Source organism: Manis javanica, chromosome 9 (assembly GCF_040802235.1).
Source record: "Manis javanica isolate MJ-LG chromosome 9, MJ_LKY, whole genome shotgun sequence".
In the NCBI taxonomy this organism is placed as follows: domain Eukaryota; kingdom Metazoa; phylum Chordata; class Mammalia; order Pholidota; family Manidae; genus Manis; species Manis javanica.
This window is the reverse complement of record NC_133164.1, coordinates 88,159,758-88,181,601: the sequence shown is the minus strand read 5'-3', so window position 1 is coordinate 88,181,601 and position 21,844 is coordinate 88,159,758. Positions and strand designations below refer to the sequence as shown.

The 21,844-nt window shown below is 44.3% G+C and overlaps 1 long non-coding RNA gene across 1 annotated transcript in view; it reads right to left on the bottom strand.

Moving 5' to 3' along the window:
* LOC118972345 (uncharacterized) overlaps positions 1-21,844 on the bottom strand; it is a 122,511-nt gene that overhangs the window by 56,299 nt on the left and 44,368 nt on the right. The window contains exon 3 of the long non-coding RNA XR_012121175.1: positions 12,841-13,067. This is a non-coding gene — a long non-coding RNA (uncharacterized lncRNA). The remainder of the gene's footprint in view (positions 1-12,840; positions 13,068-21,844) is intronic.

Here is a 21,844-nt window from a genome sequence, read left to right as displayed (position 1 = left end):
AAAGGTACTGACCATCTGTTCTGTGTACCAGGCTCTATGTTTTAGGGGCGTGAGAGCACAGTGCTGAGCAAGCCTTGGCCCTGCCCTCAAGGAGCTCAGCCCTGCCCTCAAGGAGCTCACCATCCAGTAGAGGAGACAGACACGTAGACAGACACTGAACTTCACTAGTTGGAGTAACCCAGGATTTTACTGGGGTCACAAAGGAGGCACCCCAGCCAGGCCAGGGAGACCAAGTAGCCCCACAAAAGGGGTGGGGGGGTGTATTCATTCTAGGCAGGGAGGACAGCAAGAGTTAAGATCTATGAAAGTGACCAAGGACAGAGGGGATGAGCAATTACAAGAACTAGAAGCAGTTCAGAAGGATGACATCTTATTTTTTTAAATGAGACTGGAGAGAGAAGCGGAGTGGTGTAGACTTTATCTTGGGCAGTGGGGGGCCAGCAAAGGTTTCAGTAGGGAAATGACATGACCCAGGTTTGTGTCTCCTAAGGAACTGCTTGGGAGGCTGGATGGCGGTGAAATCAGAGACCTGACAGGATCCATGCAGGGGGCTGAGCACTTCCAGGAGGAAAAAGACCAACGAGAACTACTTCCATGAGCCTACATTTGTGTGTGTGTGTGGGGGGGGGTTTATTAAAATATATTAAACAAATGATTGTACAAATAGTTACTTATAATTACGATAAATGGTAGGAAGGGAAGGTACAACATGCTGGAAAAACATATAATCAGGGGGACCCAGCCATGTGTGGGGTATCAGAACAGGCTTCCTGAGGAAGTAACATTTAAATGAGGACTGGAGTCGGTTTGCCAAAGGTATGGAGAGCGCAGATGGAGGCAGAAGGGCACGGGGCCATTGGGCTGGTGTTGTGGCAAAGCAAAGCACAGATGCAAAGGGCCTAGGGGGCAGGGAGCTGCCACACAGCGCAGCCCAGGTGTGAGGAGCAAGCAGGCACGACGAAGCCTGCAAGGTGGTTGACAATCTGACGGGCAGGCTGCCGCGGCCATGTTGAGCAAAGACCATGGTCTTCGCTATAAGAGCCAAGCAAGGGTTTGATGGAGTAGAGAATGACACAATCGGACCTGAAAATCACTCTGGCTGCTGGGTGGAGAGAAATTGGTGGGTGGAAATATTAAGGACCTAGAAGTGATGAGAGTAGGGTCTGGGACAGACACCAAGGAACAGCAACCTGTAAGGGACTGCAGAGGATGAGAAGCCCATGAAGGAGACAGGGATCCAATGGCCAGAGAGGCAGGAAGGAAACCAGGAGAGACAGGCTGGAAGCTAAGGGAAGCATGTTCATAGTGAAGGCAGGTAAGAAAAGTATCTGCTCGATTTTGCCCCAAACAGGCCGTAGATGACCTTGGCCAGAGCAGCTCCAACTGAGCAGTGGGTCCAAACCAGATTCCAGCAGTCTGAGGTATAAATGGAAGTGAGGAAGCAGAGACTTGAGTGTAAACAACTCTTGCCTGAAGCAGGGCAATTAAAGGGAATAGGGAGATAGGTGGATGGCTCCTGGGGAGGGTCAAAAGGGATAATGCATGTGAAAGGGCCCTGCTCTGTAACAAGCTCACCCATTATTATTAGAGCATGGAGTGATGCCCAATCCACACTGCCAGCCACTATCTCCCTACGTGCCAAATAGGGCTTTGTGTTACTCACAGTAGGTCCTTTATTCTTCACCACAGCCCAGTGAGATAGGGATGACTGTTCCACATTACAGATGACAACCCTGAGGCTCAGAGAGGCATTTGCCTTCCCTGTTATCAAGTTAGAGCTAGGCTTTAACCCAGGTCTGTCAGCCAGAGGTCTGTGCTCTTTCCTATAGATGGCCCTGCCGCCTCCTCTTTTGGAGGCATCTTCAAACAGATGCCTCCCCACACCCCTGGGGTCCTGTGTGGTGGTGGCTGCAGTGACTGGGCTCTCTATTTGCTCACTTTCTGCCCCTTAAGTTAGTGGGGTAAGGCCATGTGCCAGTAACAAGCATGGAATTTGGATTCAGCCAGACCTGGGTTCAAATACCACCTGTATCACTGACTAACTGTGAGCTTTACTTTCCATGTCAGAAAAAGAGAGAAAGAGAAAAAAGTATTTAAAAAAAGAACAGAGAAAATTTAGCCATGGGCTTAGGTGGGGAAGTGCTTATAACGTGTTTTGTCAGTGCGGGCACGTCAGCTCTCAGTCAGTATGGGCGCGAGTACTGACTCAGTTCCTCTCCGGAGCACGCCTGCGCACAAACCCACACCCAGAGTCTCTCTCCCGCATCGTAAACGATGATATGAAAGTCCTGCTGCGGGCCCGCCGCACCCAAACATGAGCTGTTTGGACTCAGACCCACACTGGCCACCTCCCGGGTCACTGCAGGGAAGTCCCCTGACCAAGAGTCACCTTCGCCTCCACCTTCCCCCTGACAGGCTTGGTTCTTGGAACCTGCCCCACCATCCAGAATCCCTTCTCTCAATGCAGGCAGGACAGTGACCTCGGACAGACAGAAAACAGGTGAGAGGCAGAGAAAAATCAATCGCGTCAGGGCTAACGATGTTAGGGCTCGTACTCTAACTTGTACATGTACCTAATGTGCACGTTCCAAAATTATAGGCAACTATTGTACTCTAAACCCTCACCCAGCCCCAGCGGACTGGGGGTAATTCAGCACTCCAGCCACTCCAAAATATATCATTCGAAACTGATAATTCCCCCTGCGCTTTTCTGTGCCCAGTTCCCAGGAATGAACGTAGTTGTCATGAACTGTGTATCCTTCCAGACCTTTTTCTATATACACAAAATTTTACACACAAATACTTGATAGAGCTTGAATTTATAATCAGCTCTCTCCCTCACCCTGTGCCAAGGACATGCCATCATGTCAGCAATACAAATCTACTCCCTTCTTACTCATTGCCACATCCTTTTCTGTGTGTAAACTTCCCTGGATCTTTTAACCATCAGTTCCAATATTACATCTCAAAAATGGCATTACTGTGAGACAGAATCCTGGAATAAAATGTGGCAGGAAATTTTCTATTTAAATTGCCTTACCAAACAATTACTGAGCACCCGTATTTCTGTCTCTGGGGGCAGAAAAACAAGATGCCTTGTCTGTCCTCATGGGCTCACAGTCTGGAAGCAAAGGCAGATCTAGCCACAGTAGGACAGTCTACAGTGCCTGCGGGAGAGCTTACAGTAGCCAGAGACAAGGCGTAAGCCAACTGCAAGAAATTTGGCGTGTGAGCTCTGGGATGAGGAAAGTACCAGATCCGTAAGGCCTCTGAATGCGTGTAAGGGCTTTCTACTTTTTTTCAAAAATGGTAAGAAACTACTGAAACCTTTTACACGGGGGAATGCCATGCAGACTTTTATTTTAAGAAACTCACTCTGCTACCGAGGGGAGAACTGAGGCCAGACTGCAGATGTGGAAGCGGGCTAGGATGTCCCAGAGATCTGCATATAGGGACCCAGTAAGGGACCCTTCAGCCCAACTGGGGCACTCTCAAAGCAGGATAGTGATGTGGATTTTGTGCCTTATTCAGCTGGGAGGTGGGGGGCCGAGGAGTGGAAATACAAAGGATAGGGCGTTTCTAAAAGCTTGAGTCCAGTGGAGAATCTACCCATGTTACTAATGTGTGCATCACTCTGGATGAAGTCTGATCAGCGAGCAGCTGCAGTAGGTCCTCTGCGGAAAGAAAGTCTCATAAGAATGTGACCGGCAGTACATCTCAGGGTGGAGCCCAGGAGTGAAGACAGTCCCTGGCAGAAAGTGGCTCTCCCCCGGTCTGGCCTTGGGTCCTCTCTGATCTGGGCCCTATCTCCCGATCTAGTTGATGGTTTTCCTTTACTCAACTTGTAATCCCTTTAGCAAGACAAAGGGCCTGAAATGCCCTCAGCCTTTCTGGAGGGGGAAAACAAAAACTACAGCTAAACACTGAAGTGTTTCAACATAAGAAGCCATGGCTATGATACAAATGATTTGGAGAAAGATGTATTTCAGCCCCACAGCTTCCACTGCCACACGCACTTTGGATGAGCCCACCAACCCCCCAGCTTTCCAGGAACCCAACTCTGAGAAACACTGCCTTCGACTCACTGTAAGGAGACAGTGGGCTTCTCAACAGATCCAATGCCTAAAATTTCCCTCTGCCCCCACCTCAGTCAGACACTTGTTCTCAGAGGCTCGGGAATGAGCTCACCCTCCAGGGGTGCAATTTAGTATAGCACCAACCAAGAAAATCACAGGACACCCTCAAACATTGGCCTAGCACTCTACACACTCCAGAGACTAACAGAGGCCAGCATTGTAGTTCCCAGCCCCCAGAAGAATCAATAGGAGCCAGTCGGTGTAAACAGATCCTCCTCTGCTCTAATGAAGCCACACAGGAGCATCTAAAGGTGCCTTAACAACACTGCTTTGTGAGGCTGCTGGCATGGCGCCATCTTGCTTCTTACTCCCAAGAGGGGGTGAACAGTCCCGGCTGCCAATCTGTGCACACACATTTGGGCAATGTCCACGAGCTATCTGAGTAGCTCCTTCTGGGCTGCAGGCTCATCCTAGCCAGAGACCAAAGCCCCACCTCATGGCCTGAGTGCTATCTCTCCTCTCTGCGGGGGCTGCGTTTAGGCAAGTAGCCCTTGGGTCTGACAGCATTGGAATGAAGGCGAGCAAAAGGGGTTGAGCTGAGGTAGGGGGCACGCAGGCCGGCATTCTGTGTCCTTTTCCACCCCACAAGCCTTGAGCTTCACACAAAGACGTTCCTTTAGGCAGCCGGTCTGTGCCAAGTCGGTTCTGTTTTCACACCTCTGTTTAGAGATAAGAGGTAATGCTTGCGAGTCACATAACCAAGTTGCGAAATGAACCCGATCAGCTCAACCTGCCCCTCTGAGGTGCCAAAGTGGGGGCTAGCATGGTAGGCCCTCAATGGGGCCCTGTCTCCCTGCCCCCTCCCAAAGCAGGAGCTGCACACCGACCCTCCTCCGGCCAGCGGCCGGTTGGCTCAGTGCTGATCTGTGCTGTCCTGCACCGCCGTTCGCTCATGGCCTTTGAAAAGCACTGTGGCTAGCTGACCCCAGGAAGCCCGCTTCTGCCCCTCCCAGCAGGCAGGCCATTGCTCCGCTGGCAGGCGACACCTGTCAGGAGCTCAGTTACCCAGACTTTGGGGGTTTTAGAGGACAAAGGCTATAAGTTGCAGGACCCTTGGCTCTCTGGCCCCCTGAGCCTCTAGGACACTCCAGCTCAGAACAGCATTGTGTATAAGAATCCTGCACTCAGGACCCACTCCCAATTCATTCTTGTTCCACTTCCTGAAATAAGATGGCAGGAAGCTCATATCCAGGTGTGTAAGCAGAAGCTGCAGGGGCGTGCCTCCCTGGAGAGAGCAGTGTCTTGGCCAGTCCTGCCCAACCACTTCTCTGAATCTAGTCCTGAGTACTGACTTGCTCCCTCCTGCACCCCATCTGCCTACCTGCTCCAGCCTGGCTCATCCCTCAGCCAAGCGAGCTTGTGAGGCTTCCAGCCACTGGGCCAAACACAGGCTAATTAGTTTATCGTGGAAGTTGTTAGAGTGTCCGGCTCAGCCTCCCCTTGCTATCACTGAGCCGGAAGTGCAATGTTTAGGGCATCACCAGCTTCACAGATCTTGAGCTCAGAGATGGAGTCCCGGAGGGCCCCAACAATACCTTGCACAAAGAACACTTACTGAATGTATGAGTGGGAAAACGGGTGGATGAAGAAAGTCTTTCCTATCATCAAAAGTGAATGAGGTTAAATGCCAACTTCTGCACAGAGCTAACCTGAATGTGGCTTTCATGGGCTGGAAGTGGCATCGGGGCAAGGATGGGAAGGTGGGTTTTAGGCTGCTTAACTCAGCCTTGCAAACACAGTACTGCTCATGCATTAGTGCATAGATACCAACTAATGCCAATTTGGATAGGAAGCCTGAATGAGACCCAGAATGTCTTTCTAAGGTTGGCTGCAACTGGTGACTGCCACTAAGACACAATGAGAAATGAGTGCCAGAACAGCTCTGCCTCACCTTCTTTCCTTCCAGATTCCACGGTCTTGACCATGACCCTTCACTGGGTACAAGGCTCGGCCAACCTTATGCCACTCTCCCATATCCTTATTCTCTCTTGCTTAGCAGAACTAGATTCTTCTCTCAATTACTTGAGGAATCTTTTAGAGCAGGGGACCTTGATCTTTGCTCAACCACCACATATGATTATTATTGCATGGATTCCATGTACTGAGGATCCTGTCTACCAAACCAACTATACTTATTAAATGACACATCTTTGAATCAACATAGATGACTGGTAGTCAGCACGTTGTGTAGTTGCAGTTCTAGCCCAAAGGAAAGGGACTGAGTTTCCTTTGCTCATGCATTTCATCACTGGCCAATGCATTATTATTATCATCATCATTATTATTATTATTGCCATTAGTAATATTAAAATGATTTTGAGAACCCACCCACCCAGTATTACCTAGAGATTCCAAGTTAAAACTAAAGACAGTAAGTTGAGAGCCTCACAGGCAGTGAGGTTTTTGGAGCTTGCAAAATGGAAAGAATTCTTTTCCTCTGGTTTTCTGGGATAAGAAAAGCTAGTCGACTCAGAGACAGATCTTGTGGAAAACCAGCCTCTCAACTCCCCAGCCTTGGGGTTGACCAAACCAAATTATTTTATGTATCAGGCTACCTCCTCCTCGTCCAACAAGGACTGAGTGCTGGCTTGCACAAGGAGGTCCCACAGACATGGACTCACTTCATTCCTGCGTGCCCTCCCTGCGTGCCCTCCTTCACCCACCTCTTGTAAGAATTTGTCCCTGAGGTGGGGGTAGTTACAGTAGCAGGGACATTAGCAACATTTAAGGCCTTCTTATCTGGCCCTAACTTACTTTCCAGAGGAGCTTATCTCTCTCCCCACCCAAACTACTTATGTCACAGGCAGTCAGTGGTGGGAGGGGAAGGTTCAGGACTCCTAGGGAGGGGTGGGTGTAGCTTGAAAAGCATAGTTAGTATGATAATTTTATATGTGGAAAATGAAAACAAATGCCTATTGCTTTCTTAGTATAAATTACAGAGAAAAGTTCCATAAAATCTTGACTGATAGAGATCCCCAGAAGATAACCAGAGGCTGGCCCAGTTTAGAGGGGTTCATCAGTGTTTCCAGGACTGGGATAGAGGGAGGGCCAAATATGTTTATATGTACCAAAAAGGGACTGGGTTGGATAAAACTTCCTTCTCTGGCTATGGGGTCTATTCCTAGGCTCTGGGCATGCCGTGGGCAGACCTGCGTTCTCATCACTCAGCCTGTGACCCCTTTTACCAGCCCTCAGGCTGCCCCAGCTCCAATCAGCTCTGAGACCTCTGCTCCTCTCAACACTGCCGACCCTGCTGCCCTCAGCCTGATTGGCTGCCAGGTGTGAGCACTCCTGCCAGCACTGAGGCATCTTGGTTGGACCCCTCCACTTGACTCTTAAGTCATTCAATATCTCAAAAATCTCAAAGTCCTAACCATAAGCCCCCAGAATAAGTTCAGACTTTTTAAGTGATCTCATAGCACCTTATACCTTCCCCTTTGCACTAATTTTGACCATTAAACTCTTCTGTATACTAATTTAAGGTTATCTCTTCCACCAGACAGACCCCAGGGACTTTCTTTGTTTTGATCACCAATATAGCAGAGTTAGTAGTTAACTCTTTACTACGGGCTTGCTATACATGCTCTCGGTCAAGTACTTTATACAAGGAGCTTTACAAACATTATTCACATCAACGCTATGAATTAGATATTATTTCCATTTTGTAGCCTAAGAAATGTAGTCTTTGAGAGGTTACCCAAGGCCACCCCACAAATATGAGTGACACCAGGATTGGAACACCACTCTGCCTGATCTCAGAGCCTTTGCATTTCCCCTCTACCACCTGCCTCTTATTCCCTTAGTGGTGAATACTGTGTTTGCTACATGAATGAATGACATGGCATTTAACAACTGATCATCCACATTTCCAATGTGGACCATGTCATTTCTGGACTTTGTTTTCCTCCTCTCCTTTTTAAAATTTTTTTTTAGCTTCTCATTCCCAGTCCTTTCCCCTTCCTAGGCTTCCAAGAATACAGTCTTTGTAAGGTATATTGTGCTATTTTGCAGAGTGTCTAGAAACCTTGTTCTGTTTGTTACTGTTTCAATCAACACTATGTTTTTAAATACACGTTGGTTGCATCTACATCAAAGTTCTTACTTTTAGCTGCTGACAGAATTCCATAGTTCCTATCCACCAAAGCTGACTTATTTCATTCCCAAGTGTTTGACACCGTAGTTGCCGCTACTCCCCACTACCCGACAGAACGCCCGGTGTACCTTTGGTGCATTTGAGGCAGGCTCCATTTCCCCATGAGCATGTCAGGCAGATTATATCTGGGATGTGAGACTGGAGGAGCAGGCTGCCCTCTACCCTCTGACTTGGCCTGTGACAGGCAGGATAAGAAGCCGCCTACAAATCCATTTTAACTTTGAGCCTTCAGAATCTTAAGTCTCCAAGGATACCTTCGGAATAGATTTTCTACCACCTGGTTCCTTTCTTATGCATATGAACATGTCTTATCCACTATGAAAAGTCACTAGAACTTAGTGGTTATGTGGACAGATTTTGGAGATATGTACCCTGGGTTCAAATTGTATTTTACCACTTACTGCCTATACTCAGTTTCTCTGTGTCTCATTTTCTCATCTGCAAAATGCAGATGGCAATAAGAGTACCCACCACACAGGGTTGTTACATTTAGAACAGTTCTTGGCACTTCATCGCATAAAATATGTATAGGGTCTGAGCCCACAAAACTGTATACATAACTTCTGATATTGTCAGAATAGAAAAGTTAAGACATTAAAAAGAAAACAGATGATGTGTCTGGCTACACCAAAGTAATTCTCTTTGTAATCTCTAATGACAAAGACTTTACAGGCCTGTTTTGGTCTTCTAAGACCAAACGCTTAAGTATAAACAACAGAACCCCAAAGAAATCTGTTCCTTCTCTCTGCCTGGCTCTCAGAATTTTACAACTAACAAGTTCTGGCCCCAGAAAGACCCCGCTCACCCCCGTAGTGTGTAAGATGCTCTTGGCTGTCACCATTGGTTTTCTACCTCTTTGCCCCTTTCTGATACTGGAAACCTTAAGAGTTTAAGCTGGACTCAGAAGAGAGCGTCAGGCCAGGGGAACTTTAGGGCTAACACTGGCTATAGGAAACACTGCTCCTTCTAAGTGTTGTGTGACTTGAGGGTGACTCAGTCCTGACAGCCTTGATTTGGGCCATATTTAGGAAGCTGCTCTGGTGGGGCTCAAGCCTGAAATTTATGGCTTGTTTGTCCTGGACCCATGAAATATTTTCTCTTACCTTGAAGATGAAAGGGTTACTATTCCCTCACACTTCCCTTTCTCCTGCATTTTGTAACATGTAGCATCTGCAGTGTCCCTCTTACTTATCTGGAGAATTAACTTCTGAAGGATATGCTCATCTCCCCAACCAGCCATAACTGAGGGCCTTGAAACACAAGACCCTAAATGGACCATCAGATGGCTTTCTGAAAAACATCTTCATGCTCACTCTGTCATGCTCCTTCTTGCCCCTGCAACTGTTATCTGCACTATAAACTGCATGGAAAGACATTGGAGTGGACCAAGAAAAGCCAGTCTTCTCACAAACTTATAAATTCCTTGGGAGAAGGGCTTACCTCTTAAGAGTTCTTTGGTCCCTACAGTGCCTAGCACAGTGTCTTGTACATAGTAGATGCTCAAATATTTGTTGATTGATAAGATGCCAAGACTTAGATCAGTCTGAGTGGATGACATTTGTCTAAGGAAAAACGAATAGGTTCATACATAAAACCTTTTTATTCTCCTTATCAGGAATAGTCAAAATATTACACTAAAACATTTAAATGCAAAAATTATAGTAGCTGTGAAATATTTCATAAGTTTTAGAATCCACCTAGTGTGGTGAATTCATTTGGTTGTTTCTTGACATTTATCAAGTTCCCGTATGTATGAGATTCTATTCTGGGCATTAGAGAAAGGAAGATGGAGACTTTTCTTGCCCTAAATTCACAGAGGAGAGGCTGGCAGACCAGCATGCAATTGCGATATTATAAAGGAAGCACTTTGATGGGAGCATCAGTAGATTTACAGTAGAGTGGAGTTGCGGTTCTGAGGCTCAGGAGCTGATCTACAGATGACCTGGTATCACGTGGAGTCAGAACACCTCACCGTTAGGCTGCAAGCCGGGATTCAGAGGTGAAGTCCACAGTGGACTGGAGCCACACAGCAACAAATTGTGGGGAAGCTGATCAAACTTCAAATCTCCGTTTGCTCATTTTAAAATCATGACTATACCACCAAAATTACTAATTTGCTGAGAGAATTAAAAGTGCAGCTTGAAAACTGTGACATATACACAAATAAGTTACTGAGAAAAAAGTATGCTAACAAGACCTACCTCAGAGAATCAGTACAAGTAAACATTTGTTTCATGCGTGTGAGGCACTTGAACACCTTGAAGAACTACACAAGTCTGTACCGTTTTAAAACTAATTAACTTCCTGTCTTCTTGCCTTCTTCAAGGTTAAAGCCAAAAGTCCAAGATGAAAAACTAGACGTTGTCCCTTCCAGGTGCCTTATTTTTGTATAGAACAAGTAGACTCAGAGTTTGGCCAAATCTCAGGGAGGAGATATGAATATGGCTAACATTGGATAAACTGACAGTAGCACTGGTTAATATATTTAATCTACTCAATCCCAGTGACCAAAGTCAACTGAAGTCATACGAACTCAATGCTAATCAGATTGAGTAGGTTTTCATTGGACATAGCTCAATTATTTAAAACATGCAGTAATCTACAAAAATACAAGACAGGAAACCAAACTATGGCTTTAGATCCCAAGCCCACAGCTATAGCTTTGAGTTAAAGTGACTTGCATCTTCTTTCCAGATTGAGACTAAAGGAGTCCCTGTGTCTTTTCCTAAACTAGGTTTTTCTTGTTCAGGTATCAACAACACAAGCCACAGCCAAAGAGATTCTTCATTCACAATCCTTCAGTATCTTGACTGAAGGGATGAGCCCCTTAAAAGTAGGTCAGATACTAGCCAGTCAGAAACACAAAAGATTAAATACAGGAATGGAAGCCAGTGAATTGTGCTCTCCACCCTATTCAGTTAGAAAAGGAAAAAAGATTGAAGGGAAATGGGCTTATATTAAATCAAATGGGCTTGCTAACATGACCCTATTTTCTTCATTTCCTAATCCTTTTATAAATTCTGTTGAGATAGGATTTGCTTTTAGACTGATTATGTGGCTTTAAAATCAGCATAATTACAAGATATTTGTTGAAAGGAAATTCCTCATCTTGGCTGTTTGGTTTCCTTTCCAGGATTGAGTAGTGGATGACCTGGCTGGAACCAGTTCCATCTGGGACCTTCCCCAAGCATCTCAGAGGTAAAAAAGACCTTCGCAACAACCTTACAATTTTTAAATGAGGAAACCAGGACCCTAGAAAAGGAAGATGATTTTCCCAGAAACTCAGTGGCAAAGCCAAGAATGGGGCTTTTTTTTAAATGAGTTAATTTATTAACATTAGTTATTGTTCATGTAAAGCTAGAAAATGAGATATTGAAAAAACTAAGTTTAAATATAATATCACAGAGCCAATATTTCAACAGTAACATGAATCAGGTAATAAATAGTGTCCTTTGATCAAGAATGGGGCTCTTGACCAAAAAATCTTTTTGAACGTGGAAAGCACGGTCTTTCCCCATTTCTCCACTTCCCTTTTGGCCTCAGAGTATAACTCCTAGGATGTTCCAGGCCAGGATTTTTCATGTTCTTTGGTCCTCCAAAAAAGTTTCAGAATTTCTAGCATCAATCATCATTATATTATCAACAACTATCACTTGCTGATTATCACACATGACCTTTGTAGGGGCCTGTAAGAGGAGCAAGATAAAGTCTCCACTTTCACAGAGCCTCGGTCTGGATGACATGATCTGCCATTAGGGGAAACATTGTTAATAATAATAACAGTTAATAATAATAATACATTTTATTGAGCCAAGTGTTAAATGCTTCACTAGTTTGTCTTTTCTAATTCTCACAGTAAAACCTCACATCCATTTTACAGATGAGGAGACTGAGTCCTGTAAAAGGCCACCAGGCTTGGGTGATGACACGGATGTATCTCACTCCAAATCCCATACGCTTCAACACTAAATGATACTCTCCCATGGGAGATGGGCATGCCTGAGGAAAAAAAGAATAATCCAGGCTCTCTCCTCAACAAGGGCCCTAAAATAGTATGTTATACACACTGTTTTATTGTTATTCTAATAATTATATGGTCTCATCTTACACCCCAGGAAACAGGAGTTTTTCTCAGCAAGGAACTCACTACGCAATAAAGCCCCTCTCCACAACACCTCTTCACACTGATTGGATATCTTAATATATTAATGTTCCCTTTGTGTGCACAGATCTGTCAAAGAGGTTTTTAAATTTCCTCTCATTCTTAACTAATCTTCTGAATACCTACAGCATTTATGAGTACCAGGGACGCTTCTAATCATTAATGCTCACAATAACCCAAAGAGGGAGGTACTGTTACTCATTTTACAGATGAAGGAGCTAAGACGCCGAGAGGTTAAGCAACTTGCCCTGCATTTCACAGCTAGTAAATTGAGATCCCAGATTCAAACCCAGGCGGTCAGGCTCACAGATCCAGACTTCAACCGCGACACTGGGTCACCTGGTACCCACAGTACAGCTGCCCAGCGAATGTTAGGGGCTAATTCACACCTGTGGAGATGCAAGTTGCTTTGCTCTGCTGGGCTGCGTGTAGTTGCGCTCATACGAGCAGTCCACAAGGCCTCTTCGTGACTGCTGTTGCCGCCTCCACAGCTGCTCGCAGAGTGTGGGTGTCAGTCCGTTCTTAATAAAGAGAAGCTGAATTCAATGAGCCAAAATGTTTGTGAAGGTCAATGTTGAAAGAGGTGCCCTTCAGTGTTTCCTTTGGCATATTTCTTCTGGAAGTAAACAGACATTTGGATCACAAAAAGCAGCTGGGAATGTGGACCAAGGACAGTGAAGGTGCAGAAAAAAACTCAGCATTATTGAGGCTGTTTTGGCTAGAATGTGTTTTGGGGGTTTTTTGTTCTTCTCTTGGAGAAAAATTGCTTAATATCTAGTCAAATGAGACTTTTTCACCATTCCCATGTAAAGCTCCACATTTCCCAGTTGATTTCTGGTTGCTTCTAAAGATTTGAAATCATTTAATCTTTATGAAGGAGGATTTCCTTATATTTTTAATCATCCTAGCTAATTTATTTTTTTTACACCTTCAGCAAATGGCTTCACATTTGTGTGGCTACACATTTCATAATAAAGTGTAAACCAGCTTCACTGACATGTGGTTGACTGAGCAACTTTGTAATTAGCAGGATAGCCATGAAATGTTGAAGCAACATTTGAATAAATTTTATCCACATTCCAATTTGAATAGGAACAGCAGTGGGGAATAAGGAATGCCAGATTTTCTTTCCAGCTTTGTCACAGACTGGATGTTATGTCAGGATAATTCCTACCTCCTCTCACCTTTATTCCCAGGATGCTGGAAATGGCTAAGATATTGGAGTAAACTATAATGCTCAGGAAGTTAAATAGTGGCTGTGTGTATAAATTCTTATGAAAAATAGGCAGGAATACCTGAAAGAATTGGCTACAGCCAGGCCTCATCTTTTTATTGGCTTTTCGTGAGAAAGGTGTGTGGTGGGGAGACACAAAGGGATTTTGGCTTTAAGTTAATGTTTGACTACTTGTAGCTTAGGCAACCAATGAGGAATTGAATTGGAGGTTAGGTAGAAGAAACTCAGATAATAGTGCAAAAGCTAATGAATATAAGGAGTAATAATATTTTATGTGATATATAAAATTGTGAGGTGGAAAGATGAGCTTTGAACATTATGTTCAAAATTACAGCTGCTGTAGATTGCAAAACTGGCTGAGGTGATTCCTCTCTACCTGTTCATACACCACTTTGAAATATAACTTTGATAATCTTCCTATTGAGAAGTGAAGTGTATTTCCCTACCTTTTGAATCTGGGCCAGCCTTGTGATTTGCGTTAGCCAATAGAAAGTAGCAGAAATGACATTGTATGACTTCTGAGCATAGGCCTGGGGATACCTTACAGCTTCCACTCTTGCCTCCTTATGATGCTATCCCTCTGAAGAAGCCTGGGCTAGCCTCTTGAGAATGAGAGACCATGTGGAGAGAAGGCCCAGGTGCTGGCCAACACCAGTCCCAGGCATGTGAATAAGTCCATTAGATCAGCCAGTCCCAGACTACCTGCCATATGAGTGACCCCAGGTGACCCCAATAGATGAACTGCCTAGCTGAGCCCAGACCAAATTGTTGACCCACAGAATTGTGAGCAAATAGATGGTTATCATTTAAAGCCATGACATTTGGGGGAGGTTACTTATGCAGCAATAAACAACTGATACTGTTGGCAGTAGGAGGGGGATGCTGCCATAAATAACCTAAAACAAGTGGCATTGGCTTCAGGACCAGTGGGAGTGGCATTAGCTTCAGGACCAGGTGGAAGGCAGAAACTGTACAGCAATAAGGAAATTGTTAGTCAACTGACTGTACTAGAAATGCAGTGAGGAAACTAGTATAGGAGACTGGAAAAAAGGCAATCCATTTTATGTACTGAAAGAAAAATTGGCTAAATGTTGCCTGCAATAACTTGGAAGACAGAAGTGTACCTAATGAACTGTGGATCTGGGTAAGGAGATTCTGTCTTAGAGAAAAAGAGCTAAGCTCAAGTAGGACCTACTCAGCTTGCAAGCAGAATTCAAAGGGAATATAGAAGGTCCAGTATGTGTTTGATTGAAAAATAAAATCATTTTCATCTCCAGGTCTCAGAGTTGGCAAAAGAGTCTCAGAGTAAGAAAAAGTAAAAATATGGGAAAGATGAAACAAAAGGCGTGTCTTAAAAATCATCTGTTAATTCCTCAGAAAACTTAGTAGATAACTCTCAGGATAAAAGAGTTCTCCAAATCTTAAAAGCATGCCCCTATAGCTGCTGACTCACTTCCCAAGGTAAAGAGAGGTCTATATACTGGAGTGGACTATAATCTGATATACTAGAAATCCACACCATTTCTAACAGAGTCATACTATATTAAACTAAAGAGACAGAGTCAGTTCAAAAGGGAAAAAGGCCTCTGGGTCCCCAACTCTCTATGGACAGGAAACAAACTGAGAAAGCTATTCAGCTAAAAACCAGAGCAATTCTCAGGGGAAAGGAAATAAGCTCTGAGAGGCAACAATACAAGCGAAGAATCCAGAGGGCAGAACCAAGAGTCAAGGAGAACAGTGATCTAGGGAACTACACCCAAGAAGCAAAACTGGTTCCTAATCAGTAAAATTCACTGCCCTTGGAGTAGAAGAAATTTTAAAATATGTCGCCAGTGGAATTTCAGAATTGTCACGAACCAGTAACTGCTATGTGTCTCTAATTCCCCCCCTTTTTGAATGGAAATGCCTGCAGTGATTGTCTGGTCTCACCATAGTATGTTTAGGGGAAGAATGGTACAGATCCCCATAAACTAAAAATACAAGTTCTCTGCACATTTCTTCCCTAAACATTCTGCGACACTTTTTACGATGTCCTAGAGGAGCCTCACCCAGACCTAGGTCTAATTTTAATGACTATATCCTAGGCTTCAAGCCTGATGCCCTAATGGGATGAGGCTTTTGGGCATGAGTGTTTCTTATGGAGAAGGGATGACATTGATCACAGCCAGAGGTGGACTTCGGTAGATTATCTCCAAAAGCAGACACAGTAATTGTCCTATCCCTGTATGCAGTAGGAATTTGTTGTGTGTCCCATCAAGAGGTAGAGGCGATTTTCCCACATTTTGAATCTGAAGAGGACTTCAGTAGATTGTGGCAAAAGTGCACTATTTGACTCTAGGATTTCAAGAGGCCTTGCAGCTTCTGCTCTTGCTTCCTTGGAATGCTGCTACCTTATGCAGAGGCCAGACTAGCCTCCTCAAGGACAAGAGAACACATGAAGAGAGAGGCCAAGCCCTCAGCCAGCAACAGCTGCCATACATGTGAGTAAAGCCTTGTGAGGTCCCCTCATCCCTGCTGATTCACCCGTGGATCCACGCAGGACCAGGAGAACTGCCCAGCTCAGCCCAACCCAAATTGCTGACCCACAGTCATGAATAAATAAAAATGATTACCGTTTTAGGCCATTTGGGGTTGATTTGTTACACAGCATAGATAACTGACACGAGGAGGAAATGTCTGTCACAACAGTAAAGGACCTTTTCTCACCATCCTTCAAAATAGTTCCTGACTTACCATGAAGTGAGCAAAGTTAAGAGAGGCCCGGGTTGCTGGGCAGTCTCTTTGTGCTAGTATGTGGTTGGAGTTTCTCTGACTCTCCCTGTAGGAGGGAGGAATATGTGCACATAGAGTTCTCCATTAACTCACTTTGAGACTCAGGACTCCATCAATAGTGGGTAATAATATTAATAATAACCTGAGCACTTATTAGCATCATACATGGTGCCAAGTGTTTTCCTGGGATTATCTAGATTAACAAGTCCTTTTTTACCTATTTTCAATTGAGTAACTGAGCCTTTAAGAGGTTGTTTTGCTGGAATTCAAACTCACTTTAGCGTAGTTAGGCTCACCCCAGAGCCCTAACTATGCTAAAGCCCCAGCTCTACAGTGTAGAGGCAGATAGGAAACAGAGATTGAGTTCAGAGGTGCTGAAGTTTGCATATGGAAAAAATGTTCACAAATTTCTTAGGTTAGTCTGCTCTTCTCTCCACACTCCCATACTTCCAGCCTGGTTATTTTACCAGTTTTCTGCAGCTCAGACATCTTTTACAAATTACTTCTAAAGCTTTACTTCCAATTTAGAGATTCTGGGGATCCCTACTGTAATTGCCACAGAAAGAGTATGCAAGTCAGCCTGAATTGTGGAAGGCAAACAACTGCTCATCTACTTCTCCAGCACAACCTCCTGACCAACTCTCTGGCACCCTTTTGGTTCTTTGCTCCTTGCCAATTTACTGACAATTAGAAAGACAGCCACCTCTATTTGATAAACAGCTATTAAAATCACAATGTTAAATCAGAATTCAGAACAAAAGCAGAGACCTGAGCACATGTACTACAAAGAATTCCACACGACTCTCATGCGGCCGGCTTTATTTTAAAGAAACGCAACATAGAGTTTAACGGTACTTCTGGCTGTGCTCTGGGTCAAGTTCAAGTTCTCTAACTTACAGCTCCCAGGGAGAGTAACAAGAGAGAAAGGGATAGAAAGGAGGAAATTTAATAGTAGTATTAGGAGAAACAGGGAAAAAAATAAAAATTAGGAAATAGAGAAAGAGGAGATGATGAGAGAAAAATTAAAGAAGATAGGAGCAGAAAGGATCCATTTAAAGAAAAAAATGAAATAAAGAAATGAGAGAAAATATGGAACACTGGAAAGTGAGGGAAGGGAGCAGAGTGAAAAATTGGGCTTTAGTAATGTGACAAGTAAAATAATATTCTAAAAAATAAGTCATGGGATAAAATGTACAGCATGGTGACTGGAGTTAATAATGCTGTTGTGTACCTGAAAGTTGCTAAGAGAGTTGACCTTAAAAGTTTTTATCACAAGAAAAAAAAATTTGTGACTATGTATGGTGACAGATGTTAACTAGACTTACTGTGGTGATTATTTTGCAATACATACAAATTTAAAATCATTATGTTGTACACCTGACACTAATTTAATGGGGTATGTCAGTTATATTTCAATTAAAAAGTTTTTTTCTCCACATTTCTCCCTCTTACCGCAAGAAACAAGGCTAAATGGAAATACTGATCTCTGCGGATCTGTCATTACCAACACACGCTCCGCACGCACACACTACATTACAAATCCACAGCACACACCACACCACGCCTCACACTCATACATGACGGCAGGAAGGGCCAAGGGAGCGTAGATCCTCTGCAGGCCTACTTTGAGGTCTCTAATACCCTGGGGTCCCCTTTCCTTGCCAAGACACCTCTAGCCTCCCAGGTCTCCTTAGCAAAGGGCAGACACTCCAGTCTGCTGAGCCCTCTGATGTTGTCATCTCCCAAACATTTTCATAAGATAGCAAGTTAGGGACCAGTGTGTTCAAAGGGAGGATTTAGTCTATTTACAGATTCATATCAGTGGGTAGCCAACTGAGTTTGAATCTTGACAGAGGACAGGAAAACAAGAGGGCTGGCTTGCCTAATCAAAGGTTTCCAAATATCCATTTGGAAAATATGTGGAGTTTTGCAGAAAATCCCAAACATATTTTCAGAGGAGTCTGCTTCTCCGATCTAAGCTCCACATGACCCATGATGAGCACCATGTACACTTCAGATTTCACTTTCCTGAGGCTTAGAACAAATGAGAGATGCTACAACAGCTGCAAGGGACCTTTCAACAAATATTTTTTGGTCTAAGGAGTTTTTTGCCTTTTCTCCTAAAAAACTGTGTCTCCCAAAACGAATGAAAAAAAAAAAAAAAGCAAAGTATTGTACACTAAATCAGAGACCTACAGCAGTGCTTTGTGGCCCACTTTCAATGTTGGCAAAGGTTGTACACATTTCATAGTGTAGGTTATAAGATACCGAAGTCACATAAATTTTTTAAACTTTCCAAATATCCAGAAAACACAGCAAACAAAATAAGAAATGACAAGAAAAAGCAGGTAACAGTCTGGGTGTCTTTATTTCCTCTGTCGCACCACCATCCCCAGCCCACCTCCATCCCCAGTTCCGGCTTTGTTATGACAAAAAAAGGGGTCTGGGTGTTGAATGAGACTCTGCCTCTATAACAGAGCAGATAGAGGAACACCACCCCCATCTGGGTCCTACCAGAATCATGGCTCAACGTGCTCATGTGCCATCTGGGTCCCGGCCAGCCTTCCGCAAACACCGCCTTATTCACATCAGGCTCACATGAGCACTGGGAACAGAACTGTTAGGATCCCCTTTTCCACAGGTGGGAAAACCAACAGTGTCACACACATGGTTAGAAACCCAAAGCAGTGGCCATGGAACAGAGAGTTGTAGGTCTTGGACATGACCAGTATTTTCACTGTAAGCATTTTTGCCACAAACATTTTCATGGCATAACTAACTGGTCATAAGGCCATTTTGTCCTTAAAGATAAAAATCACAAAAAAGAAAAGAGGGACATTCATTCCAAAGGAGATAATGAAACATGAAAAATGTATGGCAAAATGAAAAGGACTCCATTGCAAAATACAAAATATCTGAATACCTTTAAAATGTGGGTAGATTCATGGCAATACGGCTTAAGCAATTGATTTACTGAGTGGCTTGTCCCTGAGCACTTGTCTTCAAAGTCTTTCATTCATACACTTGCACTTTTTTTTTTTGCGTGTTGATTCATCTCCTCGTTCAACATTGCACCCTTTCATTTTCTACTACATTTCTTCATTCAGAGACATATCAGTCTGTAAATACTCAGATGCCTATTTGTAACTGAGCATTGGTACTGCACTGTGGAATGGCCTTCTACACTGTTGTTCTTGGCATATTGTCACGTGTCCGTTGATACATGTTCCAAAGTTCTATGGGAAATGTGGTTTCAAAACTCTGTACCACTGTATAGACCATGATGAGGACTAAGATTTATGTAATATAAAAATGGGAGGACTGTATCAAAGGAGAAATGAAACCAAACTGTCAACCAGTTACTTTTTTTGCCTTTTATGGCAAAATTGCCTTGCCACCAATAAGTTATGTTTCTAAATGCTTGCAGTGAAGATGCTTACAGCGAAACGACCTAGAGCCGGGTCTGGACCCCGAGGGCACCTGGCCCTGGAATGAAGAATTGCCAGCAGCATAGAGCTCTCGCATCACCCTACAGGTCCACATCTTGGGGTTCCTTGCTCCTCCATTTCCTCCAGGAGAGGCAGTACAACTTCAGAGCGTCAACAGACTCAAAAGTACAAAAAGAAGAGAGGGAGGGAGGGAGACTGGCATTTTTCCACAAGGCTGTTAAATTTTCCCATGCCATTTGAAGCCAGCATTTTGTGTAATTTTCCAGTGGCCTTGCTTAAAGATGTTATGTAATTCAATATGACTTTAGCTAGAAGAAATTAAAGGGCATGCCAGACTTATCAAATGTTTGGACCCCAGCTAGAGACCCAGAAACACAAAGCACTCAGACATGGCCAGCTTATTTTTGTAGTCTGTTCCTTCAAGGTCTCACCTCCTTTGCCTAGTTCTCAAGGCCTTTTATAATCTTTCCCCGATCTACTGTCCCAGCCATTCTCTGCTGGCACCTATCATTTGCTCCAGCAAGCTTGTTGGTACAGCCCACCACAAGGCTTCTGTGTAGCCTGCCCAACCCATTTCCAGCCCTCTCTCACACATTCTCTGCTTATCTGAATCTGGCTCCTTCAGAATCCAGTGGACACACTCCTTTTTGGAAAATACTTCCTTCACCACCCAGTCCTCTGAATGCCAGCCATGTGTCCCAGTCCAGGTCAGTCCCTTAGTACTCAAATAGATTCAGGCAGTTCCCCTTGCCAGCCAGCAACTCAGCTATGTCCTTGGCCTCTCTGAGCCCCTTCCTCCTTGACATGAAATCCCAGTACCCCTCTCAAGGGTGTTGTGTGAAGATGATGTGTCTAGTGGGATGTCTGGAACGCTGGCGGCTGCTCCATAAACACACTTTCCCATCCTTCATGCCAGGCGCAGCACCAGGCAGAGAGAGAGAGAGGGCAGCGGTGTGTGCCTAGGGCAATGAGTGGACTCATGTGACTTCGAGTGAATTTTTTTATTTATTTGGGCTCACATTCCTCATCTAGAAAACGGGGTTGTCGATAGTAACTCCACTGGGTTTTATTATAAGCTTAAAGGACTTAATACCTAGAAAGGGCTTAGAACATTGTCGGAGCCATAGTAAATATTCAGTCTTAGCTACACTGCAGACGTGGGCTGGGGAAATAACGTGATGAGCAAGACAGATGCACTTTTTGTCTTCACAGAGTAAGTAGAAGATAAGACACAATATATTTACTCTACAGTACAACACATTTGGCATTTGACATATGTTATCTTGAATTGTTAGTTATCTAGTCACAGGTATGTCTTGTCCCCTATCAAGATGGTAAGTTTATTGAGGGAGGAGGGCCTGGGTCCAATTCTGCTGTGTCCCCTGAACTGCCCAGAATGTCATGTATACAGCAGACATTCAGTAATATTTATTGCTAATGACTAAGATTGATCTTTCTTCTGCAATAAAAATGTTATTATGAAGATCCTATTCATCAGTGGGGATCTATGGCCCTCAGGGTTTTCAAAGTAACTGATAAAAACTTAACACATAACTGCTGCCCTGTGGACACCAGCACCTCCGAGTCTCTCCCACCTACAAATCATCACCCTTTGGTTCACACTCATTGAGGTCGGTCCCCGTCAACTTACAGCTAAAGTTGGCCATTGTTACGCCTGAACCACATTTTCCCATGAAACAACACTTTAATGAACTTCACCCTGACAACACTCTATGAGGTAAGGACCGTTACCATCCACATCCTATAGGTGGTGAGACTGAGGCTTAGCGAGCTGAAGACATTTACCCAAAGCCACAAGTGAGCGATGGAGCTGAGTTTGCCCATGCCGTCCAATGCAAGGGTAGAGCGTGCAACCCTACGCCAGATGACCTGATCCAGAGACCAAAAGACAGTGCGGCCTCCTCTAACAAGAAGGCA